Source organism: Pleurodeles waltl, chromosome 7 (genome assembly GCF_031143425.1).
Source record: "Pleurodeles waltl isolate 20211129_DDA chromosome 7, aPleWal1.hap1.20221129, whole genome shotgun sequence".
NCBI lineage: Eukaryota > Metazoa > Chordata > Amphibia > Caudata > Salamandridae > Pleurodeles > Pleurodeles waltl.
Window position 1 is genome coordinate 1531141558 of NC_090446.1, and position 12413 is coordinate 1531153970.

Here is a 12413-nt window from a genome sequence, read left to right on the forward strand (position 1 = left end):
CCTTTCTTCTGAGGCTCCTCCAGCACATGTACTTCCCTCCACCCCCCTGCACGCCTCCTTTCTTCTGTCTTAGTCCTCACCTGCACATGTCCCTTGTGTTCCCCCTGTGCCCCCTGCACATGTACTCTCCTGCACTCCTGCACGCCTCCTTTCTTCTGAGTCCCCTCCTGCACATGTCCCTTCTGTTCCCCCTGAGTCCCCTCCTGCACATGTACTCTCCTGCACCCCCTGCACGCCTCCTTTCTTCTGAGTCCCCTCCTGCACATGTACTGTCCTGCAACCTCTGAACGCCTGTCTTCTGTGAACCCCTCCTGCACATGTCCCTTCTGTTCCCTCTGAGCCCCCTGCACATGTACTCTCTTGCACCCCTGAACACCTCCTTTCTTCTGAGTCCCCTCATGCACATGTCCCTTCTGTTCACCCTGAGCCCCCTGCACATGTACTCTCCTGCAACCCGCACACCTCCTTTCTTCTGAGTCTCCTCCTGCACATGTACCCCCCTACACCCACCTGCACGCCTCCTCTCTTCTGTCTGAGTCCTCTCCTGCACATGTCCCTTCTGTTCCCCCTGAGCCCCCCTGCACGTGTACTCTCCTGTATCCCCGCACGCCTCCTTTCTTCTGAGCCTCCTGCACATGTCCCTTCTGTTCCCCGTGAGCCCCCTGCACATGTACTCTCCTGCACCCCCGCACGCCTCCCTTCTTCTGAGTCCCCTCCCGCACATGTACCCTCCTACACCCCCGCACACCTCCTTTCTTCTGCGTCCTCTCCTGCACATGTACTCTCCTGCACCCCCTGCACGCCTCCTTTCTTCTGAGCCCCCCTGCACATGTACTCTCCTGCACCCCCGCATGCCTCCTTTCTTCTGTCTGAGTCCTTTCCTGCACATGTCCCTTCTGTTCCCCCTGAGCCCCCCTGCACATGTACTCCGCTACACCTCTGCACGCCTCCTTTCTTCTGAGTCCCCTCCTGCACATGTCCCTTCTGTTCACCCTGAGCCCCCCTGGCACATGGACTCTCCTGCACCCCGCACACCTCCTTTCTTCTGAGTCCCTTCCTGCACATGTACTCTCCTGCACCCCCCGCACGCTTCCTTTCTTCTGAGTCCCCTCCTGCACATGTCCCTTCTGTACCCCCTGAGCCCCCTGCACATGTACTGTCCTGCACCCCCTGCACATGTTCTCTCCTGTATCCCCTGCACGGCTCCTTTCTTGTGAGTCCCCTCCTCCACATGTACTCACCTGCACCCCCGCACGCCTCCTTTCTTCTGAGTCTCCTGCACATGTCCTTTCTTTTCCCCCTGAGCCCCCCTGCACATGTACTCTCCTGCACACCCTGCACATGTACTCTCCTGCACCCCTGCACGCCTCCTTTCTTCTGAGTCCCCTCCCGCACATGTACCCTCCTACACCCCGCACACATCCTTTCTTCTGTCTGAGTCCCCTCCTGCACATGTACTCTCCTGCCCCCCCTGCACGCCTCCTTTCTTCTGAGCCCCCTGCACATGTACTCGCCTGCATCCCCGCACGCCTCCTTTCTTCTGAGTCTCCTGCACATGTCCCTTCTGTTCCCCCTGAGCCCCCTGCACATGTACTCTTCCACACCCACTGTCCCTCTCACATTTTCTGATAGAGCCTCGGCAGCCCCTGCACACAGGGACATTTTAAGGATTTGGGGGGCCCTCGCCTAACGTGTTTTGTCGGCCTCTTTTGGAAAGAGCTTTGAATTTCTGATCTAATTTCATCTCTTTCAGGCCCTCTGTGGCCAGGCCACTGACAGTGCACAGACACGCTCATGCACGTGTTAAATGTGTTTACATCTAATAGTCCGGATAGTGATGTGTATTTTCAATGCTGCATATAACAGCAGCTCACTAATATTACTGCAGATAATCTCCCATTTCTCATATGCGAGGTCCTGCTTTCATCTAAAATAAACTTTTTTTTGGATATTGCAAGAAACAAACACAGTATGGGGGTCATTCTGACCCCGGCGGTCTAAGACCGCCGGGGCCAGGGTCGGCGGGAGCACCGCCGACAGGCCGGCGGTGCCCTGCAGGGCATTCTGACCGCGGCGGTTCAGCCGCGGTCAGAAGAGGCAAACCGGCGGTCTCCCGCCGGTTTACCGCTGCCCTTAGAATCCCCCTGCGCCGCCATGGGGGATTCTGACACCCCCTACCGCCATCCTGTTCCTGGCGGTTCGCCCGCCAGGAACAGGATGGCGGTAGGGGGTGCCGCGGGGCCCCTGGGGGACCCTGCCGTGCCCATGCCAATGGCATGGGCACGGCAGGGGCCCCCGTAAGAGGGCCCCGCAAAGTATTTCAGTGTCTGCTAAGCAGACACTGAAATACGCGACGGGTGCAAACTGCACCCGTCGCACCCCTGCAACTACGCCGGCTCAATTCTGAGCCGGCGTCCTCGTTGCAGGGGCATTTTCTCTGGGCCGGCGGGCGCTCTTTTGGAGAGCGCCCGCCGGCCCAGAGGAAATGTCTAAATGGCTGCCGTGGTCTTTTGACCGCGGTGCGGTCATTCAGCGGCGGTACCTTGGCGGACGGCCTCCGCCGTCCGCCAGGGTCAAAATCAGGCCCTATGTCTTTGCAGAGTGTCCATAAAGGACTGTCGCACATCACCCACATTAAAATATACATTAAGGGAAAATGGTAATTAAAACAGAATTACTCAAGGAAATCAGGGCAAGACTCTGCAGAACAGAGCTGGGTCTATCATGGGCCCCTGAAAGGCTGGGGCCCTGGGTCAGACCCCACTTTCCCAAAACGTCTATGTCTGCACAACCCCCTCTGTATTCTGTCAGAATCCCTCCTGCACACCTGCACGCCGGTTACACCTGAGCCCCTCCTGCACGACCCTTCTCCACGCCCCCCGCATGCCCCCTCTAGCTCCTGAAGGAGCACTCCCGGCCTAACGGAGACTAGTCTGGACCTGGCACACAGAGCCATGCCCGCAGTACATGTCCGCCTGGTACCCAAAGGATACCCAATAGAATAAGGGGGCGTGGTCTAGGACCTAAGGACACCCAATCCTCCTCCGTGCACCCCAAGATACAGAAAGGCCCACACTCAATACAACAGAAGTGCTGCTCTGCCTACCTGATGTTAGGTTCCGGGCCTGGGGCTGGCGCTGGCCAGGGGATGCTGCACAGGCCCCATGCAGTACTGAGCGGCAGTGATGCAGGGGATGCCGCACAGGCCCCATGCAGTACTGAGCGCCAATGATGCAGGGGATACCACACAGGCCCCATGCAGCACTGAGCGGCAGTGATGCAGGGGAGAGCCGCACAGGCCCCATGCAGTACTGAGCGGCAGTGATGCAGGGGGGAGCCGCACAGGCCCCATGCAGCACTGAGCGGCAGTAATGCAGGGGATGCCGCACAGGCACCATGCAGTACTGAGCGGCAGTGATGCAGGGGAGAGCCACACAGGCCCCATGCAGCACTGAGAGGCAGTGATGCAGGGGATGCTGCACAGGCCCCATGCAGTACTGAGCACCAGTGATGCAGGGGATGCCGCACAGGCACCATGCAGTACTGAGCGGCAGTGATGCGGGGGAGAGCCGTACAGGCCACATGCACCACTGAGCGGCAGTAATGCAGGAGATGCCGCACAGGCCCCATGCAGTACTGAGCGGCAGTGATGCAGGGGAGAGCCACACAGGCCCCATGCAGTACTGAGCGACAGTGATGGAGGGGATGCCGCACAGGCCCCATGCAGTACTGAGCGGCATTGATGCAGGGGATGCCGCACAGGCCCAATGCAGTACTGAGCGGCAGTAATGCAGGGGATGCCGCACAGGCCCCATGCAGTACTGAGCGGCAGTGATGCAGGGGACAGCCATACAGGCCCCATGCAGTACTGAGCTGCAGTAATGCAGGGGAGAGCCGCACAGGCCCCATGCAGTACTGAGCGGCAGTGATGCAGGGGAGAGCCGCACAGGCCCCATGCAGTACTGAGCGGCAGTGATGGAGGGGATGCCGCACAGGCCCCATGCAGCACTGAGCGGCAGTGATGCAGGGGATGCCGCACAGGCCCCATGCAGCATTGAGCTGCAGTGATGCAGGGGAGAGCTGCACAGGCCCCATGCAGTACTGAGCGGCAGTGATGCAGGGGAGAGCCGCACAGGCCCCATGCAGCACTGAGCGGCAGTGATGCAGGGGAGAGCCGCACAGGTCCCATGCAGTACTGAGCGGCAGTGATGCAGAGGAGAGCCGCACAGGCCCCATGCAGCACTGAGAGACAGTGATGCAGGGGAGAGCCGCACAGGCCCCATGCAGTACTGAGCGGCAGTGATGAAGAGGAGAGCCGCACTGGCCCCATGCAGTACTGTGCGGCAGTGATGCAGAGGAGAGCCGCACTGGCCCCATGCAGTACTGAGCGGCAGTGATGCAGAGGAGAGCCGCACAGGCCCCATGCAGTACTGAGCGGCAGTGGTGCAGGGGATGCCACACAGTCCCCATGCAGCACTGAGCGACAGTGATGCAGGGGAGAGCCGCACAGGCCCCATGCAGTACTGTGCGGCAGTGATGCAGAGGAGAGCCGCACTGGCCCCATGCAGTACTGAGCGGCAGTGATGCAGGGGATGCCGCACAGGCCCCATGCAGTACTGAGCGGCAGTGATGCAGAGGAGAGCCGCACAGGCCCCATGCAGTACTGAGTGGCAGTGATGCAGGGGAGAGCCGCACAGGCCCCATGCAGTACTGAGCGGCAGTGATGCAGAGGAGAGCCGCACAGGCCCCATGCAGTACTGAACGGCAGTGATGCAGGGGATGCCACACAGGCCCCATGCAGTACTGAGCGGCAGTGATGCAGAGGAGAGCCGCACAGGCCCCATGCAGCACTGAGCGGCAGTGATGCAGGGGAGAGCCGCACAGGCCCCATGCAGCACTGAGCGGCAGTGATGCAGGGGAGAGCCGCACAGGCCCCATGCAGTACTGAGTGGCAGTGATGCACGGTACACACTCACTCCGATCGGGTGCGAGGACTGTCTCCATGCAGCTCCGCCTGTTCATCTATGCCAGCGGTCACATAACCGCAGGTGCATCCACACTGTTCACACAGGCCGGGATGGAGCAGGGAACACGCCGGCGCGGCCTGCCACGTTACATTCACCCTTTATTATAAACAGAAACATTTTAGCAAGACCAGCCTTAGGTAGTGTACATCAACATATGAACATAAATAAATGTTGTCAGAGTCAAGTGGAAATAGAGCCATCATCTGCAGACACTCAGTATGAATATTTCCCTGTGAGGGGCAAGGTTTGCGGTCTGGTAAACAAAAGATGTTATAAACAAAAGGATGCTGCTGTCTGTTCACTTGGATCACAACTACTAGCACGCCTTCCGAGTCCATTATAAAGTCCTGGGTATACTTCGGGAGACCTTGGTCAGGTTCAGTTCAGCATCAGGTCCCTCAGCCTATGCCTCGTTGTCAGTGACAGATGCTGGGTGGGGCAGGCTCTGTCTGGAAAGGCGGTGGAGACTTACGACTGTCCAGCAGAAGGCTCGGTGGGTCAGCCATGTGGTGGTCGTCCACCGACTTTGGTAGAGGTAGATTTGGAGGCTCAAGTGGATCCTCGAGGTTTCCTTTGAATGGTTTGAAGAATAACACATGCAATGTTACTATCTCCCTGCCTCTGCAGGCAGCTACCGTGGTCCCATGGATCCTGGAAACTCTCCCGCCTTTAGCTTGAATGGGAGTATGAACTTTCTCCCTGAGTGCTGGTCTTTCATAAGCACCCAGTCACCTACGGCGAGTCTTGGGGGCTTTGCTAGGTGGTGCCGAGATGCCAGGAGGTTCTGGTTTTCTTGGCGAGCTTGATCACAGTTTGGTGGCGAGGGCGCTTGCTCCCATGTAGATCGATGGGGAAGACATCCATGACTTTCTGACTAAAACAAAGGCTGCTCGAGGCTACTCCTGTGGTGCAGTGGGGAGTCAGCCAATAGTCTTTCAGAAATGTATAGATAGCACTTTCAAAATGCTGCTGCTCAGCCTGAGTGATACGGTTGGTTTTCGTGATAGTCCTCATGAAGTGTTCTACCATGCCATTGGCTTGAGGCCAACGGGTGGGGGGGGGGATCCGGTGGTGCTTGTTCCCTCAGGAAATCAGGTAGTTTTCCAGGTCCTGTCGTTGTCCGTGCAGAGTTCTCTGATGATACCATGGGTGGCCATAACTTTCTCAAGTTTAGTAATTGTTTCTTCTGCTGAGGTGGTTTTCACCATTTCAACCTCCACATAGTGGGAACGGTCATCAATAATTACTAGGAGGTGCCTGCCGTTGGGCAGTCTACCAAAATCTGCACTGGCGCAAAGCCAGGGGCCTTCAGGTGTTTGTTTGGTAATGATGGAGGGACGTGGGTCAACTCTCCAGTGGCCTGGCTGAGGCCGCTCTGTTGGACAGCTTGCTCGACCTGCTTATCAAGATTCAGGAACAACACTTTGCTCCTCAGTCAAATTTATGTTTTCACTACTCCTTGGAGTGGCCCATGTGCAAGGTCTACCATCCTTTGGGTCACGCTGGCTGGAACCACAAGTCGCGGTCCTCTGAGCAAACACCCATCTGCAGAGTTGGAGAGTTCTCCTCTTACGTGGTAAGGTGATTGGATTGTGTTTTGGGCTTCCATCATCTTTTGGGTCAAGTTTGACATGATGGTGTTCCATTTCTCTTACTTTGTGACTGCCATGGCTTGCTGGAGACAGTTGCCAGTAAGTCACCCAGTGAGTCAGGGAGAGGACGTGACCTCTACACAATGATTTCCACATACTCTTCAGCATCTTCGGCCTCTAGTTCTTCTTGAGCAGTGGTGGCCGAGGCATGTCTGGAAAGATAATGTACTGGATTGTGAGCTCCAGGTCGGTATACCACAAACAACTGTTGCTCTTGTAACCGAAGTATCCATTTTTCGATCTGCATTGGGGGTTTAGATGCCGAGCCTTTTGAAAAAGCAGAAGCAGGGGCTTATGCTCGGTGTTGACATCGAACAGGTATTCTTACAGATAAATGTGGAAATGCCTGCACGTCTCGTAGATTGAATTCACCTCTTTCTTGATGTGAGCATACTGCTGCTCGGTGGGGGTCAGCCCAGCTGGTAGAGGCAATGGGGGCCCACTCTCCACACGTCTGTTTCTAAGACAGGATGCTCCCAAGCCAGTGGGGCTCACATCCATGGTCAGCACTGTGTCCTTGCTGGTGTCAAAATAGGCAAGTGTGGTGTCGGAGGAGTAGCACTCAGGGGCCTCTGTTGAGGTCCCACCCCAAATGGTGAAGAGCCCAAGAAAACCACCAATGTAAGTGCAGATGCTGGGGCACACATGTGGCTGCAGTGGGTTGGGTGTGCTGCGTAATCAGCATATGGCTGCCCGTAAGCACAAGGGGCAGCTACCACCACCCCGTGGAACCTAGCTGCGGTTTTGAACCAGGGCCACCCGCGCAGGTAGAGCGGGTGGCGTATCATTCCTCCATGGCCCGCCTCACCAGCCTTCGTAGTTTACCAGGTGGTGGGCCTACAACCAGCGCTCACCGTGTCTCCCCTGGTCTCTGCAGCAACCCTGGAGGCAGAGGGGCACCAGTCAGGTGCGCAGTGCTCGGTCCCTCCGAGTGGGCACGCTTCAGGCAACGTATATTCCTTCAGTGGGCAGGAGCAGCGAGGCTCGATTAGGGGTGATCCTCTACATCTGGTGTCCTTGCTCCCGGCTCTCCCAGGAATGCTGCAGTAGGCAATTTGATGCCTTAGTCAGGGCAGTCTACACCGTATCAGAAGCACTGGTGCGCTTCTACATGAGACTCTACAAACCCCCCGGAGACGGAGTGCGTGCCTGTAGCATCCAGTAGTTGGGGTCACCAGCGAGTTCACCACCATGCTCTCTGTGGAAGCAGTTCACACCGCGCTTGGAGTTCACAGGACAAGAACAAAAATATAGTACTCCGCAGGAGCTATATTTGTAGAGAGTCCAGGAGTGCCCCACCCAACACTGGGCCTTCTAGGAGAAATACTGGGGCACATAGGACCAGGCAGGCCAGCACACCAGGGCACAAAATGGTGGTTCCTCCTGGCAGTCCAGCAGTGCCAGGGAAGTTCAGGTCAGGGAGTACTGGCAGCAGGGCAACAAGCAGAAATGCAATCCTGATAAGTCCTTTGTACAGAGAGGTTCCTCAGCAGATACCAGGAAGCAGGGCAACAGCAGAAGAGCAGTCCAGATGAGTCCTTTGTGCAGCTCAGCAGTCCTTCTGACAGAGGTTCAGTCCTAGTTCCAAAGGTGCTCTACTACCATGAGGTCAGGGCACTGTACTTATACTCAAAAATGTCTTTGTTCAGGGGGTAACTTCAAAAGAGCCCTTTAAAGTGAAGCACAACACCCTTTCAACGCAGCCCGTCTACAGACATCAGGAGGGGGTAATCAGTCCATTGTGTTAGGGCAGGACACAGCCTATTCACAAGGTGTGAATGACCCTTCTTCTCCCAGCCCAGAAAGACTATCAGTATGCAGATGCCTCTTCTGTCACACCGAGTCCCTCCTGTGTGATGGCTGTCTGGAAAGTACACACCAAGTGGAGCTCCCCCTCTGCCCCAGACGTGGATTGGAGTCAGACTGCAAAACACTAGAGTTATAAGCACAGAGAACTGTCCACTTTTTAAAAGTGGCATTTCTACAATGATAATAAAAAATCCACCTACACCAATAAGCAGGATTTCTCACTACCATTCCAAACATACCCATGCTACTCCTCAGAGATCACAAGTTAACACTTAGACATATATATAAGGGCATTTCCAATGCAAACCTATGAGAGGAGCAGCGCTCACAGTAGTGAAAATCGAAACAGGCTGTTTGTCACTATTAGGACATGTAGTACATAAAAATATATGTCCTACCTTTACATACACAAGATCCTGCCCATAGGGTTATCTAGGGTGACTTAGGTATAGTAAAAAGGGAGTTTAGGCTTTGGCAAGTAGTTTAACTTTCCAAGTAAAAGTGGCAGCAAACTGTGCACGTGGGCCCTGCAGTGGCAGGCCTGAGACAGGTTTGAAAGGCTACTTCGGTGGGTGGCGCAATCTGCGCTGCAGGCCACTAGTAGCATTTAATTTACAGGCCCTGGGAATTTGGTATACTACTTTACAAGGGACTTACAGGTTAGTTAAATAAGCCAAATAGGTGTAAGCCAATTATACCAAGTTTTAGGGGAGAGAGCGCATGCACTTTGGCACTGATTAGCAATGGTAAAGTGTCCGGAGTCCTAAAGCCAACAAAAGGTAGGTCAGAAAAATAGGAGGAGAAAGGCAAAACATTTGGGGATAACCCTGCAGAAAGGGCCATTTCCAATAGTGGGTGATGGCATTAGTTGTCAAACCCCTTTCCTGGGTTACTTATGGGCTCCTTTAAGGGTAGGGCCCTAGATGTTTCTGCTAGATTCTTCTCCAAGACACTTCTGCTGCCTGGACACCGGATTCTGCTGATGGACTTCACCAGGAACCAAGACAAGACTACAAGTGGTAGTAGGGCTCCTACTGCAACTTGTCTCTAGGTTTTGCAAGGAGGTGGGAGGCTGGCTCTCTATGTAGTGTGCAAAACCAGGCACACTGTGCACAGAGGCCGGACAACCAAACGTTGTTTTACAGAGGTCAAAACTATACCACCTAATGCTCTAATTTTTATGGTAACTTTGTTGAGCAGTTAGGCCAATCCTGGAGAAGTGCAAAGCATTTGTTGTACTCACAGTATCAATAAATGAAGACACACGTTCAAAAGATTAACTTGAGACCAATTTACAAAAATACTTCTGATTGTAATACAATTTTTAAGACCAAGATCATAAAAATCCAGCAAGTACTTTTAAGTTATGATTTTTAAAATTTTAGCAAAAATAGTCTTTTTGTGTGTAATTATGCACCATAGCAATCAATGGGAGAAAACTTGAAAAATTTATATAAAATCAGGCAATGTGTTTACCAGTGTGTCCTTTTGTTTTTAAGCCGAGGCCACCAAGAAGTCCTGTGGGCCAGCTGGTGGAGTTCGGGAGGTTCCCGGTTTTGGTGGGAAGAGCTGCTGAAAAGTCCTTGGAGTTGGTGCAGGATCACTGCAAGGGGCCACTTGGAAAAGCATTTCACAGGCAGACAACAAGGTGAGTCCGGTGGGTCCCCTTAGAGTGTAGAGGTTGCAAGAGGTGTGGGGACCCTTAGAGCACAGCTGGTTATCTGGTGCAGGGCCCAGGGAGGCTGGGTGCAGAGCAGATAGATGAGTCAGAAGCTGTGCGCATAGGTGCCCTTGGAAACAGGAGGCAGGTCACTTTGAGGGTGGACTGCAAGTCAGCAGGGCTACACTCTGGGGGCAGTTCTTATGTGTCCTGAATTACCTTGACTGGGGCTTGCTCCGGGCCATTTAGGAGTCCGGAGTGGACTTTTCTTCTTGGTGTCCGATGTTGAGGGACCAGTACCCCCGGCTATTGCACAATTCAGCTGTTGGAGATTGCAGTGCCACTAAACTTGGTACACTTGCAGGATTTGTCCTCCGGTCCATTGGGTGAAATTTGGTCTTGCTGCGGTGTCCGGTTCCTTGGTCAGCAGCTGGTCAGTGAATTGGACTTCACTGGTCATTGGGTCTTTTGTTGCAGGGAGTGATGCCTTCACTCTGGAGGGAGCTCTTTGGAGATTTTCTGAAGGATTTAGGTCCTCTAGGGTTTTGTAGAGTCTGTCCAATGTCCCTGCAACCCCTCAGCAGCAATTGTTGAGTCCTGGGTGCAGCAGGCAGGGTTTGGCGCCTTTTCTTTGTGCAGCAGGAATGCAGTTCTCAAGCCTTGGGTTGTCTTTGTTTCAGGCCTTCTTGTGTCCTTGGAATCTGATCTGCAGGTCTAGGCATTTAGGGGAGTACCTAGTGGTGACCAATGGGTCACCTTAGGGTGGCTACACCCACTAGGTGCCATTTCCTGTGGGCAGTGGTCACTTCCCTATCCCTGATAGACTATTTTCCTACCATGCAAGATGGAGGAAAATGAAATGGAATGGAGGGGCCACCTCGAATGCATTACCTTAGGGGTAGTGCAAGCAGGGGGTGGCCACTCCTTCTGCATTTTACCACCGTTTCTCCTGCCAAAAGTGGGGTGGCCATCTGTTGCTAGCAGCAGGGCTGGGGGTCAAGTTTCAAGGGCGGTAAGCCTTTTGAAATTCATAGGCAGGGCTGTGCACATTCCTGGGGGGAGAGGTGTTACACCTTTACCCAGGAAGGGCTTTGTTTTCTGGACCCAGAGGGCACAGGCAGGGTTCCAGAATCCTGTCTGGTGGTGGCAGGCTGGTTGTGACCAGCCAGCAATCATGCCAGGGTAGTTAGCTTTCGCAGGGGGAACCTTTGAGGTGGCCCTTGGATACACTTTGCGATAAATCCAATACTGGTTCCAGTTTGCATTTGTAATTCTGAGTTGTTTGATACCAAACAACCCAGGGTGCAGAGCGTCCATCACGTAGCTGTGAAACTCTGACTGACCAGAGTTCAGCACATGCATTCAAAATGGCTGCTCTGTTCACTTACTATATCCCAGGTCTGGCAAGGACACAATAGGGGCATATTGCTCATGCATCTATGCCCACACATACAGTATAGTGCACCCTTCCTTAGGGCTGGAAGGCCTGACTGAGGAATGACTTACCTATATTGTATGCTGTGTGTAGTGGAAAGCAAAGCAAAACACAAACGCTGTGGGATACCGTCCATCAACTGTTGTTTTTGCGTGTGTAGTGGACAGGGCGCACAGGCTGTCTGCCATGTCAGTTTTGCACTTTAGGATTGCACCAGGACACTCAACCTGCAATGGTAGTGCTGGATGCCTTTGGATGCATGGTCCCTGAGGGTGGCACAATCTGTGCTGCTACCCTCAGGGGCCTACCCTTACTACCCCAGGCCGTGGGTACCTAAGTACCATTTACTAGGGACTGACAGTGGCAGCTAAAGGTGTTGCCAATTGTGCCAATGAATCACAACAGTTTTGGAAAAGAGATTTGGCCCAGGGAACCTGGTTAGCAGGAGCCCTGGGTACTAACAACTTTAAAATCACATCAAATACCAGGCAAAAAGGGAGGGCTAACAATGTCGAAAGAGGCCCTTTCTCACAAAGGACTCTGCAACTTCTGTGGCCGTGCATCCTCCAGAGTCACAAGGACTCTGCCTGCACTAAGGACATCAAGAAGGAATTTCCCTTGGAGTGAAGGAGTCACTCCCCTGCATCCGCAGGCACCTCAACGTCGACGACTGGGGTGTGAATCCTGCTGTCCCACGGACTCTCCAAGGCTCTGCAACACAGGTGCTGGTTCTGTGGCCCTTCAGAGGCTGCATCTGCCTTCTGTGCAACTGGGAAGTCTGTGGTCCCTCGCTGGAGCTGCTGGAATGGAACCCATGTGCACCGCATCTG